General features: G+C 33.8%; 1 protein-coding gene across 1 annotated transcript in view; it reads left to right on the forward strand.

Annotated features, from left to right (window-relative positions):
- SGCZ (sarcoglycan zeta) overlaps window positions 1-21,886 on the forward strand; it is a 459,573-nt gene that overhangs the window by 63,961 nt on the left and 373,726 nt on the right. The gene's annotated exons all lie outside the window — the stretch shown is intronic.

The raw sequence follows: 21,886 nt of genomic DNA on the forward strand, positions 1-21,886 counted from the left end.
TGTTTTTTTCCTTCCTTTTTCCAGTACAACTCATTTTTGTATCAGACTGTAAATTTCCAATTTTTTCCTCTTTTCCCACCTTAACTACAATATTTTACCACCTCTTCATTTTTAGTTCCTTCCTTTTTGACTTTTATATTTATACAATTACAGGTCCTAGATATATTTTCCACTTCTAGATTCCCCTCAACATACTCAACTTAATTTTGGGAGATATACAAGATATGTTTTTGTTGTTATTATTGTTTTGTGTTTTTTGTTTTCTCTGCCTCATTTTGTTTTACAATGAGGAAGTTAATACATGACCAGCAAGCACCCAGGACCAAGTGGTATACCATGCTGGTTGATTCTGTGAGATTCCTCATTCCCATTCTTCCCTCCTCTTTTATCTCATTTACTGTTTTGGTGGTCCATGTTGAGGCTTTCTACAAGTATTTCTGGTTTATATAAATTTGGGACTGAGCATCTTCAAACATACAGAACTTAATATACTCATAACAAAGAGGATCACTCTCTAGGACCCTTTAGGTAGACTATATTCTCCCTTCATTACAACTTCATCACCACCACCATCTCCCAGTCTCCCCTTTTATTCTTCTCCTTTTTCCCCCTTTTTTCTTTTGTTTTTCCTCTTTACTTTTGCTTTTTTTCCCTCTTTTTCTTTTTTTTTCTCTTATTCTTTGGGATTCTTGGCCTTTTATTTTTTACTACTTTTTTTTTTTTATTTGTATTTCACTTTAGTGGTCCTTTTGTTTTATTTCATTCTGACCTTTGTTTTCAATCCCTGGTCTCTGACCTTGTCAGAATCATCTAGGGTGAAATTTATTTAGGTCGTGGTTGATATTCTTGACTCAGCCTGCTCATAAAGCCACTCTGCACTGAGCAAAATAACTAGAAGGAAAAATTCACCACAAAAGAAAGAATCAGAAACAGTACTCTCTGCTAGAGTTACAGAATTTGGATTACAATTCAATATCAGAAAGCCAATTCAGAAGCACAATTATAAAGCTATTGGTGGCTCTGTAAAAAAATGCATAAAGGATTCAAGAGACTTCATGGCAGCAGAATTTAGATCTAATCAGGCCAAAATTAAAAATCAATTAAATGAGATGCAATCCAAACTGGAGGTCCTAACAATGATGGTTAGTGCGGTAGAAGAAAGAGTGAGCAACATAGAAGACAAGTTGATGGCAAGAAAGGAAACTAAGGAAAAAAGAGAAAAACAATGAAAAGACAATGAGGAAAGGTTAAGGGAAATAAATGATAGCCTCAGAAGGAAAAATCTATGTCTAATTGGGGTTCCAGAGAACACCAAGAGGGCCAGAGGGCCAGAAAACATATTTGAATAAATCATAGTGGAGAACTTCCCTAATTTGGGGAGGGAAACAGGCATTCAGAGCCAATCTCTGTTCAGAGATAGAGAGGTACCCCCCAAATCAATAAAAACCGTTCAACACCTCCACATTGAATAGTGAAACTTGCAAACTCCAAAGATAAAGAGAAAATCCTTAGAGCAGCAAGAGACCAGAGATGCCTAAGTTATATGGGGAGAAATACTAGATTAACAGCAGACCTCTCCACAGAGACCTGGCAGGCCAGAAAGGGATGGCAGGATATATTCAGGGTCCTAAATGAGAAGAACATGCAGCTAAGAATACTTTATCCAGCAAGGATCTCATTCAGAATAGAAGGAGAGATAAAGAGCTTCCATGATAGGCAGAAACTGAAAGAATATGTGACCACCAAACAACTCAGCAAGAAATATTAAAGGGGACACTGTAAAATAAAGAGGAAGCCCAAAGAAATAATCCACAAAAACAAGGACTGAATAGGTATTACGATGACACTAAATTCTATCTTTCAATAGTTAACTCTGATCATGAATGGGCTAAATGATCCCATCAAAAGACACAAGGTTTCAGACTGAATAAAAAAGCAAGACCCATCTATTTGCTGTCTATAAGAGACTCATTTGAGACCCAAGGATACCTCCAGCCTGAAACTGAAAGTTAGAGAATCATTCACCATTCAAATGGTCCTCAAAAGAAAGCTGGGGTAGCAATCCTCATATCAGATAAATTGAAGTTTATCCCAAAGACTATACTAAGAGATGAAGAGGGATGCTATATCATACTTAAAGGGTCTATCCAACAGAATACCTAAAAATCATGAATATTTATGCCCCTAATGTGGGTTTTGCCAAATATATCAATCAATGAATAACCAAAGTAAAGGCATACTTAGATAATAATACGCTAATAGTAGGAGACTTCAACACAAAATTTTCTGCAAATGACAGATCTTCTATGCACAACATCTCCAAAGAAATGAGAGCTTTAAATGATACACTGGACCAGATGGATTTCACAGATATTTACAGAGCTTTGCATCTTAATACAACTGAATACACATTTTTCTCAAGTGCACATGGAACTTTCTCCAGAAGAGACCACATACTGGGTCACAAATCAGGTCTCAACTGATACCAAAAGATTGGGATTGTCCCCTGCATATTTTCTGACTATAATGCTTTGAAACTTGAACTCAATCACAAGAAGAAATTTGGAAGACATTCAAACACGTGGAGGTTAAAGACCATCCTGCTAAAAGATGAAATGTTCAACCAGGAAATTAGAGCAGAATTAAAGATTCATGGAAACTAATGATAATGAAGATACAACCATTCAAAATCATTGGGATACAGAAAAGGCAGTCCTGAGAGGGAAATACATTGCAATACAAGCATCCCTCAAAAAATTGGATAAAACCTCAAATATACAAGCTAACCTCACACCTAAAGGAACTGGAGAAAGAACAGCAAATAAAACCTACACCCAGCAGAAATAGAGACCAGAACTGTAGAACAGATCAACAAAACCAGGAGTTGGTTCTTGAAAGAATTAATAAGATGGATAAACCATTAGCCAGCCTTATTTAAAAGAAAAAAGACTCAAATTAATAAAATCATGAATGAAAGAGGAGAGATCACAACCAATACCAAGGAAACAAACTATTTTAAAAATGTGTTATGAGCAGCTATATTCCAATAAATTAGACAATGTAGAAGAAATTGATGCATTTCTGGAAAACCACAAATTACCAAAACTCAAACAGGAAGAAATAGAAAACCTCAACAGGCTAATAACCAGAGAGAAAATTGAAGCAGTCATCAGAAACCTCCCAGGACACAAAAGTCCAGGGTCAGATGGCTTCCCAGGGGAATACTATCAAATATTTAAAGAAGAAACAATACCTATTCTACTAAAGCTGTTCTGAAAGATAGAAAGGGATGGAATACTTCCAAACTCGTTTTATGAGGCCAGCATAACCTTAGTTCCAAAACCAAAGACCCCACCAAAAAGGAGAGTTAATAGACCAGTATCCCTGATGAACACAGATACAAAAATTCTCAACAAGATACTAGCCAATAGGATCCAACAGTACATTAAAAAGATTATTCACCGTGACCAAGTGGGATTTACGCCAGGATGCAAGCTTGGTTCAACACTCATAAAACAATCAATGTAGTAGATCATATCAACTCAAGAGAAAAAACAAGAACCATATGATCCTTTCAATAGATGCAGAGAAAGCATTTCACAAAATACAACATCCATTCCTGATCAAAACTCTTCAGAGTGTAGGGATAAAGGAAACATTCCTTAGCATCTTAAAAGCCATCTACAAAAAGCCCACAGCAAATATCATTCTCAATAGGGAAATACTGATAGCCTTAAGATCAGGAACAGGACAGCAGTGTCTACTCTCACCACTGTTATTCAACATAGTACTAGAAGTCCTAGCCTCAGAAATCAGACAACAAAAAGAAATAAAAGGTATTCAAATTGGCAAAGAAGAAGTCAAACTCTCCCTCTTCACAGATGTACATAAACAACCCAAAGTCCCACCCCAAGATTGCAAGAACCCATACAGCAATTCGGCAATGTAGTAGAATACAAAATCAATGCCCAGAAATCAGCAGCATTTCTATACACTAACAATGAGACTGAAGAAAGAGAAATTAAGGAGTCAATCCTATTTACAATTGTACTGAAAAACATAAGGTAACTAGGAATAAACCTAACCAAAGAAGTAAAGGATCTATACCCTAAAAACTACAGAACACTTCTGAAAGAAATTGAGGAAGACACAAAGAGATGGGAAAATATTCCATGCTTATGGATTGGAAGAATTAATATTGTGAAAATGTCAGTGCTACTCAGGGCAATTTACATGCCCACTGCAACCCCTATCAAAATACCATGGAATTTCTTCAGAGAGTTGGAACAAATCATCTTAAGATTTGTGTGGAATCAAAAAAGACCCAAACAGCGAGGGGAATATTGAAAAAGAAGACCGGAGCCGGGGCCATCACAATGGCCAGTTCCAGTTGTACTACAAAGCTGTGATCATCAAGACAATGTGGTACTGGCACAAAAACAGACACATAGATCAATGGAACACAATAGAGAACCCAGAAATGGCCCCTCAACTCTATGGTCAACTAATATTCTACAAAGCAGGAAAGATTATCCACTGGAAAAAGGACAGTCTCTTCCATAAATTGTGCTGGGAAAATTGGACATCCACATGCAGATGAATGAAACTAGACCATTCTCTTACACCATACACAAAGATAAAATGGATGAAAGATCTAGATGTGAAACAAGAATCCATCATAATCCTAGAGAAGAACACAGGCAACACCCTTTTTGAAATTGGCCACAGCAGCTTCTTGCAAGATATATCTATGAAAGTAAGGGAAACAAAAGCAAAAATGAACTATTGGGACTTCATCGAGATAAAAGCTTTTGCACAGCAAAAGAAACAGTCAACAAAACTAAAAGACAACCTACAGAATGGGAGAAGACATTTGCAAATGACTATATCAGATAAAGGGCTAGTATCCAAGATCTATAAAGAACTTATTAAACTCAACAGCAAAGAAACAAACAATCCAATCATGAAATGGGCAGAAGACATGAACAGATATTTCAAAGAGGAAGCCATAGACATGGCCCACAAGCACATGAGAAAATGCTCTGCATCACTGGCCATCAGGGAAACACAAATCAAAACCACAATGAGATGGCACCTCACACCAGTGAGAATGGTGAACATTAACAAGACAGGAAACAACAAATGTTGAAGAGGATGTGGTGAAAGAGAAACCCTCTTGCTTTGTTGGTGGGAATGTGAACTGGTACAGCCACTCTGGAAAACTGTGTGGAGGTGCCTCAAAAATTAAAAATAGGAATGCCATATGATCCAATAATTCCACTACTGGGTATTTACTCAAAGAAAATGAAAACACTATTCTGAAAAGATATATGCACAATATGTTTATTGCAGCATTATTTACAACAGCCAAGATATGAAAGCAACCTAAGTGTCCATCAATAAAGGAATGGATAAGGAAGATATGGGGTGTGTCACACACACACACACACAAAATGAAATATTACACAGCCATAACAAAAGATGAGATCTTTACCTTTGCAATAACATGGATTAACCTAGAAGGTATTATGCTAAGTTGTGTAAATCAGAATGAGAAAGACAAATACCAAATGATTTCACTCATGTGTGGAATCTAAAAAACAAAACAAATGACTAAACAAACAGAAGACAGATTCAGACCTGTAAATGCAGAGAAGATTGATAGTTGCCAGAGGGAAGTACGGTGTGTGTGGGGGAGTGTAAAATGGGTAGAGAGGAGTAGAGATACAGGTACCAATTATGGAATGAATAAGTCACATGAATAAAAGACACAACATAGGGAATACAGTAAACAATGCTATAAAATGGTGACAGATGGTAGCTATAGTTGTGATGAGCCATAGCATAGCACTTAGAGAAGTTGAATCACTATGTTTTACACCTGAAACTAATGTAACATTGTGTGTCAAATAGTAAATCAAAAAAATTGAATAAAATTGGAGGTAAGGTATGTGTATTAATATACAAACAAAACAGTATATGAAGACAGTGTAATCACTTTTTCACAGAAATGTACCTAGTGCATGTATATAAATAAAATCCACATATATAAACTCACATATATACATAAAGCAAAATTTGAAAGAGTTGTTGGCAGAAATAGAAAAATTAATATTAAAATTAGATTTTGAAACATCTCAAGTATTGGTACATCAAGCAATATAACAAATAATAAATAATGAATTCAAAATAAAATAAAACAGAATAATTCAGTTAAGGAGTTCAAGACAATAGTTAATCTAATATGGAAAAATCAGCAAATTTACAGAGAATACATACTACTTGCCAGAATGTATGGCCTATTCATAATTGTTAATGATATAATATGAAATATTAAATTCCTCATGGAAAAAAAATCCTGAGTTACAGAAATGCAGAAGAAACTAAATTACACTAAAAAAAGTAAGTTTCTTAGTTAATGCAAAATATTTCATTAAACAATAACAATTGTGTTATGCAGATTATATGATTTATTATGTATAATAGAATATGCACAGCCACACTAGCATCTGAGTAAGAGGGAGAAGCAATAATTTGTGTTCAATTTTAATTACTTAGAATTTACTAGTGTAATGGCTAGTACAACCACTAAAATAATAGCACATATGTGTTTAAAATTTTGGCAGAAGGAAATGTGGAATTATTTAATATATACTTTTTTTAAAAAAGATTTTTATTCATTTATTCATGAGAGACACAAAGGGAGAGGCAGAGACACAGGCAGAGGGAGAAGCAGGCTCCCTGCAGGGAGCTTGATGTCGGACTTGATCCAGGGATCCTGAGATCACACCCTGAGCCAAGGGCAGATGCTCAACCACTGAACCACCCATGCATCCCTGATTTAACATATACTTAAGGTAAAAAAACAAAACAAAACAAAACAAAAACAAAAACAAAAGGAATGAAAAGCAGCAAAGGGAAATTATCTGAGTAAATACAATAGGTCATTCATCTTTTTAGTTTTAAAAAATATTTTTGATGTTCAAAAGTAAACATAATATTTTCTGATATGGTTCTCAGTGTATATTTAGGTAATATCTAAGCCAGTGATTTGTAATGAGGAGATGGAAAAGAGGAAAATCTGTTGATACACACGTGAATTGGTAAAATGTTGACACTAATAGACTATAAGTAATGTATATGCTTTAATCCCTAGATCAACTACTAAAAAAGTAGTATGAAGAAATATATCTAAAAACACTATATACTGAATCACTAAAAAAGTTTGAGTAATCCACAGAAATCAGAAATTGAGAAACATAAGTGAAAAATTAGTGACCAAACACAAAAATATGAAAGTCTTAAAACTTAAGTAGCAGTAGCTTAAAGTTAATTGGTCTAAATACACCAATGAAAAGACAGAGATTTTCAAACTGGATTCCAAAAATTATCCAATTATATAGTTTACCTCAGAAACTCATTGCAAATATAATAATATGGATATGTTAAAAGTAAAAGGATGGAAAAAATATAACATGCAGACACTAAGCAAAAGATAGCTGGAGTGGATGTATCAATATAAGACAAAGTACACATCACAGCAAAGATAATGATCAGGAATGAAGAAGAATATTATAAAATAAGTTCAATTAGTCAAGAATACATAATAATGGGATCCCTGGGTGGCGCAGCGGTTTGGCGCCTGCCTTTGGCCCAGGGCGCGATCCTGGAGACCCGGGATCGAATCCCACGTCGGGCTCCCGGTGCATGGAGCCTGCTTCTCCCTCTGCCTATGTCTCTGCCTCTCTCTCTCTGTGTGTGACTACCATAAATAAATAAAAAAAATTAAAAAAAAAAGAATACATAATAATCCTGAATTTGAGTATAACAAATAATAGAGCTTCAAAAATGACAGAATTGGAAGATAAACTTGACAAATCCATAATTATAATTCATAATTATAATGTTGAATACTTCAACATCTCTCTCTTGGTATCAATAAAACCACTAGAAAGCATATCAGCAAGGATATAGAAATATGGAAGGACATCATTAACCAATTATTTCTAGGCACTATTTATAAGACATTCCAACAAACAGTAGTAGATTACACATTTTTTAACTGCATATAACTCACTCAGCATGATAAACTGTGTCTGATCATAAAAGACAAAATTTGCTAGAGGAGAATAACAAAACTACAAGAAAATTGAAAGTGAAATGATGGAAAAAGCATGGTATATGAACAAACTGGAGAAAATTGATACATCTATAGGAGGATCAAACAAAGTAGACTTCAAAGGATTGAAGCACTAGCAGAAACAGTCACATTTTGTTATGTTAAAAGGGTCTGTTCACCAAAAATATATAAGAGTTGTAAATCTGATTAAAGGCCCGAAAAATAGATTTGGGTATGGATGTTATGCTTAATAAAATATTTTCTGAATAAAAAAACCCCCTAAAATATAAACTAATCTTTTTAGGAGTAAAAAATAAAGCATGAAGTTTCATTTCAACAAAGGATGGAATGTACAATTATCATATGACAGATTAATATAAGATATTTATATCACTGAGATTGGCAAAATTAATATTATTGATACTTAAATCAACAACAACAAAAAATTCATTAGGAAAATTGACCAAAAAATTCCAATCTGACATATGCCAATGTTCACAAATAAAAAGATCTATATATTTATACCACATGCTTAGAAAATATGGGTTCTTATATGGTATTATTGGGGGATGAGGATATGAGGAAAAACAAGTTATGGGCAGTGGATGGGAAATTAAATGATTTTGGATAATTTGGAAAAATAACCTATTAGGACATATTTAACAATAAGCAGAGATATCTTATGACCTTGCTATCTCATTTTCCATTTATATACAATATTGTGATACTTAATTGAAAAGGCACATTTATTAGGATGATATTTATGTCAGGTAATCTTTTAGTAGCAGAATATTGGTGTTCATTGATCTGTGAATAGGTAAGTAAAATGTGATGGATTCATGTTATTTGAAACTATGTAGCAAATAGGAAAAATAAACTTAAAAGAACCTGCAGCAATGTGGTACTATATATTAAGAACACTATACTGAATGGAAAAAAAGTTAGAAATGAAATTAGGTTTATAGCAAAATACTGTTTATGAAAACATTATATACACTCTTATCTAAACACATATACATGCTCAAAAAACAACTTTTCATATTTTGTAAGATATTTTATCGATCTAATGACAAATATTATACAAATATTATAATATTAGAGCATCTGCCTACATTAGGAGATAGGGAATACAAGGAAATAAATATGTAAGTTAAAACCAAATAGAAACTTTCAGGAAGCAATGATGATAATGTCTTCTTAACTGAGGAGTATAATTAATTCTCTGCAATTCTGATACAAAACCAATTATATTTACAATTCCTGTAAATCATTCTGTGTATAACACAGAATCTGACTTTCAGAAAGTACTGAATAAATGCAGAAAGAACAGTTTAAATGTTAGCACAGTATCTCAAGTGAGAGATGACGATGGACTTGAATTCATTGATAGTGATGAATATAGGAGAATAATAGATTCAAGAAACAAAATCTGATAAGACTTAGTGACTAGAATTGTAATATGAAGGAGAAGAACTGTTTCTGTCTTATATGAAATATAAAGTATTCCATATAAATAAAAATATTTCACATAAATACTTACATGAAATATAAAAGATCATTTTTCAGTGTCTGTTGTGGGACAGGTTGATATAATTTCCTGGAAAAATAAGGAACATGGGATGACTGCAAGCTTTAGAGAGAGGGAAAGTCATCTGGGATGGTTAAAATATAACAAAACATTTTTTGTTTTTTGTTTTTTCCAAATCTACTCAAGAAAATTAGTAGTGTTGAGCCTTGAAGCCAAAGATGTGTGGTGGCAATGTGACATCAGAACTGTTCAGGTCTCTGGGAAGGTTAGTTTGGCTTGGAATAGAAAAAGAATCGAACACTTGAATAGGAAGAGCTTTCTCATTTAATCCTGGAGTCTTACTTGAAGGATTACATATTTGGGCCTCATTCATATTTGCAAACTTAGGTAAACCCAAAAATGAATAGGAAATAGTGTAAAAGAAAGCAGTTCACCCAAATTACCTCCATTGCACATTTATTGAGTTCCTTTCAGATTTGAATAATATGATATTAAATGGTAATCATGTTATGATTTTTTTGTATTTGTATTAGTACATAAAGAAGCATAATTTTTTAAGATTTTATTTATTTATGAGAGAGAGAGAGAGAGAAGCAGGCTCCATGCAGGGAGCCTGATGTAGGACTTGATCCCAGGACTCCAGGATCACGCCCTGGGCTGAAGGCAGGTGCTAAACCACAGAGCCACCCGGGAATCCCAAGAAGTATAAATTGTGATGTAATATTGCTTTCATTTCATGCTAATCCTTATTCATTACTCTAACGCATTAAATTAAGTCATGTCAGTGAGGTTATATTTTGAAATTAATGAAATTTTTAAAAGGTTTTACACTAAGCCAAAAAAGCCAGAGAAAGCAAGTAGCATATGATTTCACCTATATGTGGAATTTAAAAAACAAAGAGATGAACATGGCAGGAGGGTGGTGGGGAGAAAGGAAGGCAAACCAGAAAGCAGACAGATTCTCAACTATAGAGAACAAACTGAAGGTTGATGGGGAGAGATGCATGAGAGATTGGTTAAATGGGTGATGGGTATTAAGGAGGGCACCTGATGAGCACTAGGTGTTGTGTTAGTGATGAATAGCTAATTCATCACTTAAATTCTACACTTAAAACTAATTTCACACTGTATGTTAGGTAACTGGAATTTAAATAAAAACTTGAAGAAAAAAACAAAAGTGTTTGCAAAAAATTAAATAATAAATAAATAAAACATTCTAATGATGCAACTGCTGATATAGTATAAATCATATGTTTAATCAAATTTTCCTGCACAATTCCATAATAAAATCTATTAGAACAAACAAATCAATAAACAAATAAGTCTTTTATTATTCATTTGGTTTATGAAAAATTTAGCTATCTCCATCTTCATTGAAGTAAGTTCATGACTGGTTTTTCATTCTTAACTAGAAATTATTGTACTAATTTTTACAAACACTAATGATGACCCATACTCACTCATGACTATTAACGTCAAATTGTCTTAGATGTGTTGAACAATTCCTATGTACCTGATGGCTAGTGTTCTATTATTCTACAACAATAAAGGATTTACAGTGTCCAGCCTCCTGACATATTTTGGAAAATTCACTTCTATGTGGTTAAGAACTTAAATGTCAGTGATACATGATCCCATCAAATATATTCTCCAAGATGAGCTATTAAAATGAAATACCAAAGAGATTCTCCAGACACTAATTTATAATCTGTATGTGCAGCACCAGGTTACTAGACCATAGTATAGAGTAAAGATGAGGTTTTTATTGGCTTTTTTTCTCTAAGATTTTTTTTATATCCAATAACCTAAAGAAAAAGTATCTCTCAAAGGAAAATGAACAAAAATAAGGTTAAAATATTTTCATACTAATATCAGCTTTGCTTTACTTATTACAAACTTGCATTTTTCAGGATAACTCCTTTTTTATTGGAAACACATAAATTACCTTAAAAACCCGCAAGGACTATTTAGTGTACTGCTAAAATAGTGTCCTGGCAGGCAGTAGTTAGACAGCTGAGCTCTCAAATAACCTTATAAATACTCACCTCAATTAAATACTCCCAATAAGTTATAGGAACACATAGTGAGCTAAGAGATCCCTGATGTATACTATCTTTTCCCTTAACAGTATTTATTGATTTATTGATCCATTAGAGTGTACGTGCATGTGCCCATGCATGGGTACATGGGTGCACGCACACAGGTACATTGTGATATGTGTCTGTGTCTGTTACAGAGTGGCCATTAAGGATTTAGGGGGGAGTGGATCATGAAGTTATGGACTTTCCTACATATCCATTTTAAGACATGAACTTAAACTGGTCAAAAGTAGTTAAGTAAAAAAAATGGGAATTAATTAATTAATTTTAATTAATTTTAAGGCTGGACAGGAAATAGGTCTTTAAGGTCCAGTCAAATGAAATATAAACAAAGAAATGAGATAGATTTAATCATTGATGAGTAGAATGAATCAAGAATATTTTTGTAAGTTTTTAATGTCCATGAGGAATGTTAGTATATAAAACTGGGAATGATGAGGTTTCAGTTGATTAAAAGAAGTACTACAGATTTGAGCTAGTAGAATAAGCCAACATAATTTTCTCATTCCATATTCTGTCTCAGGAATGACTTCTTAAAAGGAATATTTTTTTCTCACTGGTTATGTCCTTGAAAGATTTTAACAGAGCTATATAGGAATCCAGAACGTTGAAATAAGAGGTCTGATAAAAAAAAAAAATTCCTGGTGCACATGTATTTCTGTTCTGTATGTGGACATAAAAAAATCTATTGATTTCCTGACTTGTTATCTAGAACATAACTTGGCTTGTAATGGTGATTTGATAAATGGTTGTTGGATGATCAAATCTACACATTGATTTCATAAATTTTCATTTAATATGAAACCTACTGAGATTTTATGCTCATCAGAGAGAGGTAGGAGAGAAGAATGGGAGAGGAGGAGAGAAGAGGGGAGAGGTTGAGAATAAGGACAAGAATCAGCAAGGATCATTTTGCAGTGAATTTTTTACTCTGTCACGGAGTTCCATTTCTGGATCAAGTAGCATCTATGCTTTGAAGCATTTTTTATCATACTCAAGCAATATTGGTATTTCTTAGACAAAATACAGAAGGTCTAAGATATTTTCCATTTTCATACTATAATACAGAAACTATCATATGTGGAATACATATAAATATATTACTCATTCCATCTATGTAGAACGTAGACAAAGTTCTATAAGCAAGATGTGAAGCAAAGGTCAGTGATCAAGTTGGGTGTGGCTCTGAGATCCAACAAACCCTGGTGATCAGTGGGGTGACAGATGTAGCCAGTTTATCCTCACCCATTTCTGAGATCCAATCAAATGTATTTGTTTCACATAAGAGGCTCATAAAATGCCATTTATAGGTATTTTTTTCTAATTTATAATACTTTGTTTTCACCACACCATTGTTTCTTAGTACATTTGCTTTGTTTATAATAAAAATGCAACTAAATTAACTCACTCTCCTGCTTTGTACTTTTCATTTCCACACCAACTGCCATTTGCACACACACACTCTGACCAAAATGAATTCATAGGATGAACAAGATCTTTAGGGCAAGCAGTTAATTTAGATTAGTAAAGTGCCACACCAGTTTGAATTATATTTATAATTCTTTTAATAAGAAAGATCTTGCTTAGTTTTTTGAAGACATTATTTTGTAGCCATTTATCCCTGCCCCCCTTTTTTTAGAGAGGAGGAGGGAGAGGCAGAAAGGGAGGGAGAGAATCTTAAGCAGGCTCCATGCCCAGCACAGAATCCAGTGTAAGGCACCACCTCACACCCCTGAGATCATGAGTCAAAATCAAGAGTCAGATGCTTAACCAATTGAACCACCTAGGCATGCCTTTGTATTTATTTGTTAATTTTTTGACTACAAAAACAGGTTTGCCTACCCAAACATACAGTGAACATAGCAGGTAATAGTTTAAAATGTTGAAGCTTTAAAAGTCATTGTTCTCATTCTAGTTTTTAAATGTAACCATAGCCTCTTAGAAAATGTCCTTGTTAATCTAATTTGGTGATAATGAATTTTTTAATAAAATGGGAATTCTGCTAGAAATTATATTGCTCTTTTATATTTAATAAATTTAAGAGCTTGAAAGAATAAATGTGTTCTGTTAAATGAATTACCTCCTATTCAGTTCTATTGGCTTGTGGTATTTTATCTTTACATTAAATATATGTAAATTACTAGTTGGTGACAATTTTTCATCTAGAAGACACCATTGCATTTATGAATACAAAATTGGAAATCCTCAGAAACTAATTAAAATTAATCTTTAGTTAAATGTCAGAGAAAAATTGCATCCGACAAAAAAGAGTTATTAAGGAAGATTTTATTCAAGACTCCTGTGATATGGTTGCCCTGTGTGGCTTGGTCAGTCAGGTGTCTGACTCTTGGTTTCAGCTCAGGTCATGATCTCAGGGTCCTGGATCAGCCCCACCTCAGGTTCCGCACTCAGCATGGAGTCTTCTTGAGGATCCTCTCTGTCCTTCTGTCCCTTGCCAGGTTCACTCTCTCTCTCTAAAATAAATAAATAAATCTTTTTTAAAAAAGACTGTCATGATGGAGGTCAAGATTATTATAATAGTGGAGAAAGATTGAATTTAACTCTTTTAAAGGGGAGAGTGAAGGATTTTTAAGCTTTTAGAAGAGTTGGTAGAATTTACTGGAGGATGTTGAGGCAGAGATTCATCAATGTGATTAGCCCAAATCTGTTTGCCTAATTGCTCCTTATGAAAGTTGGGCTCCTGCCTTCCCAGAAAGACTGGGAGCTAAGGATGCCACCTTTCTTGACAATTACATTTCAAAGGGTGGTTCCCCAGGTCCTTGAAAAAGGCATTCCTGGATTGTAAAAGTGGCATGGATCTTGGAGAAGATTGGCATCTCAAAAGTGCAGAGAAAGAATTTACAATTACAAGTTATCTAATGTAAATGCTCTAATAAAAGGAAGGTTGGGACCTAGAGTCAGAGGGAAAACTGTCTAAAGTTTAGTCAAGCTGAGGGAGAACATTAATGCTGTCTGTGTCATAAGCAACAAACCAAAAACAGTTTATTGTAAAGGCCATGATGAAATATACTATTTCAAATTTTTATTCAAAATACAATATATGACAAAAATGCGGTATATATATTAAAAAGTATATTACTTAACTATTAAAAAATGGAATCCTGCCATTTGCAATGATGTGTGAAGCTAGAGAGTATTGTAGTAAGTGAAATAAGTCAAAGAAAAACAAATATATGATTTCTCTCATGTGAAATTTAAGAAACAAAACAAACGAGCAAAGGGGGGAAAAGAGAAGCAAACCAAGAAACAGACTTTTTTTGAAAAAAGATTTAATTTATTTATTCATGAGAGACAGAGAGAGAGGCAGAGACATAGGCAGAGGGAGAAGCAGGCTCCCTGCAAGGATCCTGATGTGGGACTCAATCCTAGACTCTGGGATCAACCCCTAAGCCAAAGGCAGATGCTCAACCACTGAGCCACCCAGGAGTCCCCAAGAAACAGACTCTTAACTGTAGAGAAAACTGATGGTTTCCAGATGGGAGGTGTGTGTGTGTGTGGGGGGGGTGAAATAGATGATGGAGATTAAGGAGGGCACTTGTGATGAGCGCTGGGTGTTGTATGGAAGTGTTGAATCACCATATTGTATACTTGAAACTATACCCTGTATATTACACTGTATGTTAATAAACTGGAATTTAAATAAAAACAGAAAAACAATATCAAATATTCATCAATCTTCAGATTCTAACACAAGGATAAAGATGTCTTATTAATAGTATCAAAGAACTAATGAGATGGTAGAAAATAACCAGACTGATATCCAAGAGAGGTCCAGAAAAAGCCAGAGAGATGGATCTAGCATTCAGATATATTTTCATTTTGGGGTATTTGCTGTATGGAGAAAGCTGCTCATAAGCTAAGCTGCACATTCAGGAATTTCATGGGCTTAATTGGGGAAGAGTAGTTTTTTTATAGCATGTCGAGAGTGGGCATTCTGGTTAACGACCCAGGTGGTCCTGTAACCCAAAGGACTGTGTCTTAGGAGAAAGAATAAATCAGAATTAAATCCATCACTGTACTTAATATTGTGTGGAAGCTTTAATCCTAAAAACAGTATTAAGATTCTGGCTCAGATGACACATATGCTAAAATTAAAATTCACCATGATCAAATGGGTTTTATTACTGGGTTGCAAGGATGGTTCAAAATTTGCAAATCAATCAGTGTGATACATCACATTAGTAAGAGAAAGGATAAGAACCATAAGATTATTTCAATAGATGCAGAAAAGGGATTTGACAAAGTATAATATTCATTCATGATAAAAAACCTCAACAAAGTAGGTCCAGAGAAAACATACCTCAACAAATGAAGACCATCTATGAAAAGCTCACAATGATCATCATCCTCAATGGTGAAAAACTGAGAAATTTTCCCCTAAGATCAGGAATGAGACAGGGATGTCAACTCTCACAACTTTTATTCATCACAGTACTGGAAGTTTTAGCCAAGCAATCAGATAACAAAAAGAAATAAAAGGCATCCAAATCAGTGAGGAAAAATTAAAACTTATGCTATTTGCAGATGACATAACACTCTATAGAAAACCTAAAGATTCCACTAAAAAAACCTGCTAGAACTGATAAATGCATTCAGAAAAGTTGCAGTATATAAAATCAACCTAGAGAAAATGTTGCATTTCTATATGCCAATAATGAAGCAGCAGAAAGAGAAATTAAGAAACAATCCCATTTGCAATTGCACCAAAAATAAGATACCTAGGAATAAACCTAACCAAAAGGTGAAATACCTATTCTCTGAAAACTATAAAACATCAATGACAGAAATTCAATATACACAAAGAAATAGAAAGACATTTCAGGCTCATAGATTGGAAGAACAAATATTGTTAAAATGTCTCTACTACTCAAAGTATTCTACACATTTAATTCAATCCCTATCTAAATACCAACAGCATTTTTTACAGAGTTAGAACAAACCTAAAATTTCTATAGAAACACAAAAAATCCCAAATAGCCAAGCACATTAAAAAAGAAAACCAGGGCTGGAGGCATCAAAATTCTGGACTTCAAAAAAAAAAATTCTGGACTTCAAGTTATATTACAAAGTTGTAGTGATCAAAGCAGTACTGGCACAGAAATAGACACATAGATCAGTGAAACAGAAGAGAAAACCAAGAAATAAACCCACAACTTTATGGTCAATTAATCTTTAACAAAGAAGAAAGAAAATTGAATGGAAAAAACAGTCTCTTCAACAAATGGTGTTGGGAAAACTGGACAGCGACATGGAAAAGAAAGAAACTGGACAACTTTCTTACACCATACACACAAAAAAAATTCAAAATGGTTGAGAGACCTAAATGTGATATCTGAATACATAAAAATCCTAAAGAATAAAGGGAGTAATTTCTTTGACATCAGCCATAGCAACTTTTTTTCTAGATACATCTCCTGAGGCATGAGAAACAAAAGCAAAAATAAACTATTAGGACTACATCAAAATAAAAAGCTTCTGCACAGTGAAGAAAACAGTCAACAAAACTAAAAGACAACCTACCAAATGGGAGGAGATATTTGCAAATGACATATCTGATAAACTCTTAGTATCCAAAATGTAGAAAGAATTTTTGCAACTCAACACCCCCAAAACAAATGATCCAATTAAAAATGGGTGGAAGATATGAACGAACATTTCTCCAAAGATGACACAGATGGCCAGCAGACACATGAAAAGATGTCCATCATCACTACTCATCAGGGAAATGAAAATCAAAATTACAATGAGATATCACCTCACACCTGTCAGAATGGCTAAAACGACTACACAAGAAACAACAGGTGGTGATGGGAATGTGGAGAAAAAGAAATCCTAGTGTACTGTTGCTGCAAATGCAAAAAAAAAAAAAATTAAACACACAGGAGAGCCTTAAAACCCTAAGATCCCATTCTGATTGTTTCATGTTTTGTGACATTCTAAAACAAACCATTTAACTTTTGGTGTTTTGTATTGCTTATCAATAAGAAGTTAAATAAGATCTACCTCATGGAGATAGTGCATTAAGTGATAGTACAGAACAACAAAAAAAGATCACTAATGTATAAGCAAATCTCAAAATTAAATATATATATATATATATTTGGAAAAGCAAAAAAAAATGTCAAAATATGAGTAAGCTTTTAATAGTCCTTGATTCAGAATGGGTCTATATTCTTATTTAGAGTGAAAATAAGCTCTTACAATTGCATTATGGAATTATGAGGTGGAATATAATTAAGGCTATAGAAGCCATGTCTTAATGGGATTTTCATATTTCTTCTTTTTTTTCCGTGGTAATAGCACTACACTTAGAGAGTGAATAAGGGCAAATGATCCTGTTTGTATAACCAGATACCTTGGAGAATCAAAATGAGAAATGTGATTTGATCTTGTCTAATTTGGGTTCAGTTCCTCAGGGTCACTCTTAGTGTGAACATGTCATTGTCCCAATTGTGATGTTTCAGTGACATATAATATTTTATACAACATGTCATCTAACTAATATAAACTGCTTTATAATGCATTCTAAGAAATGGCAGTCTATTCCAGTATGAAGGGAAAAATGGGCTCTAGTTGGCTCAGTGACAGTGATACTTTTGGCTTTACCTTAATAATTTCACCTTAATAATTGACTTTAAAAACTAATTACTTTATAAGAAGAACAGTTAATTCGTAGTTGTTTAATAGTGACTTCTATTATAGCATTTCAAATTTATCCTTTATCTTTGTTATATAAGGTATATATTACTTGAATACAGACTAAGCTTCTTTAGGAGCAAGACCACAAAAGATAATGTCTTTTTTTCCCCAAAGATGTTCTTTATATATTTGAGAGAGAGGCAGGAGAGAGTGAGTGAGTGCATGAGCATGAGCATGAGCATGAGCACGGGTGGGGTGCAGAGGGAGAGGGAGAAGCAGGCATCCCTCTGAGCAGGGAACTCAAGGAGGCGCTTGATCCCAGAACCCTGGGATCGTGATCTGAGCAAAGGCTGATACTTAACCCATTGAGCCACCCAGGCACCCCAAAAGATGTTTTTTTTTTCAAAAGATGTTTTAATAAGATGGCAGTTATTTATTTCTGGGTTACCAGTTCAGAAGTTTAACTTCAGATGCGGGACTATAAGAGGCTCTCCTCCATGTGTATTCCCAGATATCTCAACTGGTTCTGAGCATCATGCTCCATCTCTGGTTTTAAGGGAATTACATCAGTGCTATGTTTTAGAGAACTGCAAAGGGAGAGGAAATGTAGGGCAAATATGTTCTCTACAATGATGACTTAAAGTAGCATGAGTGAATAACTTGTCCAAATGCAGGAGTTTTTAAGAATAAAGGTGTGATAAAATAACTTCATACTTTTTTGGAAATATTAACTAAAAAATTGGTTTTATTATTTTGGTAGGTGTAAAAAACAGTTCTATTCTAAATATAAAATGCTTTTAAAAATAGCTTATGTTCATATACTTGTTGTCTTAGAAAGAAAGATGATGGTTGCCTTATACCCAGAAAGATTGAAAGACAAGAGACAAGTTAATTTACTGATCATTTTTCAGATCTCTTTATGCTGAACTGAGAATTCTATTCCCAGTGCCCACACAGTCTCACACATAAGAGATAACACCAAAGAAGAAGCTGGAAGTACAAACTGGAGGGTTTACTTTAATCAATCAAGGCCTACTTTAATTCAAATACTGATAATGATGGTTAAAAATGATGAATTCTGGAAAAAATGCTAAAGTAGATGGGAAGATTTGAAGATGTCTGGGGAATGTGTTCTTTAGTTGGATGGCCATGTATCCAGCTAAATCTCAAACAAAGAGCAAAAGTAATAGTTACTCCTACATGGATTACTAGCTTCTGACTTAGTGATTTAACTGATTTTTCTGCTTTCTTGTCTGAACTAGTGATTTCTAGCCCTTTAAAATATAAATAAAACGATATTTATACTAAGTGAGCAAAAGATTGTCATTTCAAAATTAGATTGGGTTATTTTTACTGTGAAATGGTCCAGTAAATGTATCCAGGAAGAAATTAGAGACAATTGTGGCTTCACATTGTTTCCTGTCTCACTTAGAGAAAAACAGTCCTTGGCTGCCTATTGCCCAATGTTTAAAAATGATTGTTTCAAATATTTTGTCTAGCTTTTTAGTTTATGGTGAAAAAAATCAGTTTTGTCTCTTGACCAGAATTAGAATTTCTAATTTATTGAAATTTTGGGGTTTTTTTGTTTGACATTTTAATTTTTTTTCTGAATAGTAATAAATTTCCCCAGTATAAAATTCAAAAATTAAATATATAATGAAAAAAGTTCCCCCACTTTCACTTCCAGAGGCAACCAGTATTACAAGATCCTTGTATAGTATTCTAGATTTATGATATGTATTTACAGAATAAAAATGCAATAAACTCATCCAAAATGTGATTATAGGGTCAAAAAAAATCAATAGCATAAAATCTTGGGTCACATTTATTGTGCTATCAATAAAAATATTTTTCTGTTAGATAGTACTCACTAGCAGTATAAAATTAATTATTATGAAATGCATATTGTACATTACTTAGCAAACAATGAATTGAGTAAGTCCCCATTGATCATGGGGCAGTGACTTCTAAATTCTCCTCCTCACTTCATTATTTACAACCATGTATGAGCCTCCTGTGTTTCAAATCCTCATAGAAACTCATGAGTGGAACTTTTGTTTTGTCAACCTGATTAATGTAAAATGACAATTCATCCTGTGTTTAACATACCCCTGATTACTGAGATTAAGCATAATATATTCATTGTTTATTCATGTCTTAATGTTCTGTATAATATTTATATCTTTTTTTCAATTACTGGGTTAATTTATTATTCTGCATATATTCTGAATTACTAAACTTTTGTGTTTATATGTTGGTTATAGTTTATTTTCTCTTTAGTTTATAGGCAATCTGTTCATTTTTTTGAGAACATCTCTTGATAAAAAGAAGCTGTTAATCTTAAAGCAGTCAAGTTCTCAAGATTTATTATTATTATTTATTATTAACTCTTTTGAGCCTTTTTTAATAGAAAAATTTTCTTTACAGTGAAGTGATAGGGATATTATTCTATATGTCTTTAATTTGAAAGAAATTTTTATCTCTGTGTGGGGTGTGGAATAAATCTAGATTTTATTTTAGTCAAGAATTTTAAGACCCAACCTCAGTTACTCAAGAAGTCTGCATGGTGAGAAGTAATTAACACAAAAAATGAGAAAGAATATCCAAATCAGAGCTAAAAAAATAATGTGGTAGTCCTAAGCATAATAAAGCTCTGACACTGATTTAAGGAGTGTGCACATACTCATAGCAAGGGATAAAGATCTGGATAATGAAGCAACTTAGGGTATGACAAATTTAGGGAGGAAGATAAGGATAAGGATTATCCAGTTAGAGAAAAACTAAGAGACTCTGGTGTCCTGAAGAGAAGAGAAAAATATTTCAAGGAATAATGATCATAGATGTCAAATTTTATCAGTCAGTCAAGTATGATGAGACAAGAGAATTGGCCATTAGATAGAGAGATAAAAGAGTATTAATCATCTTGAAAATATCAGTTTTGGTAAAGAAGTAGAAGAAAACAAACCATAATGAAGTATGCTCAAACTAGAAGGCAAGAAAGTAATTAGAGACAGATGAGAAAAATATGTCAAGAAACTTTTCTATGAGGGAAAAGAAGTGGGGTGATAAGTGGATACCAAGTGGGGTAAAGATTTTACAGTTGTAGGGATCCCTGGGTGGCGCAGCGGTTTAGCGCCTGCCTTTGGCCCAGGGCGCGATCCTGGAGACCTGGGATCGAATCCCACGTCGGGCTCCCGGTGCATGGAGCCTGCTTCTCCCTCTGTCTGTGTCTCTGCTCCTCTCTCTCTCTCTCTCTCTCTCTCTCTCTCTCTCTCTGTGACTATCATAAAGAAATAAAAAAAAAAGATTTTACAGTTGTAGCAACAGGCAGTTTTAGAAGTCTTATCTGTTTGCTTCTATTTTATAAGTGAAAGAGAAAATAAGGTCATTAAATAAGAGTGAAAATGGGTAGGAGAGAAAAGAATTTATGAAATTTTGCTCTGGGAAAATGTAAGGGTGAATGGAATACAGAATTGTAAT

This window comes from Nyctereutes procyonoides, unplaced genomic scaffold (assembly GCF_905146905.1).
Source record: "Nyctereutes procyonoides isolate TBG_1078 unplaced genomic scaffold, NYPRO_anot_genome, whole genome shotgun sequence".
NCBI classification, from domain to species: Eukaryota; Metazoa; Chordata; class Mammalia; order Carnivora; family Canidae; genus Nyctereutes; species Nyctereutes procyonoides.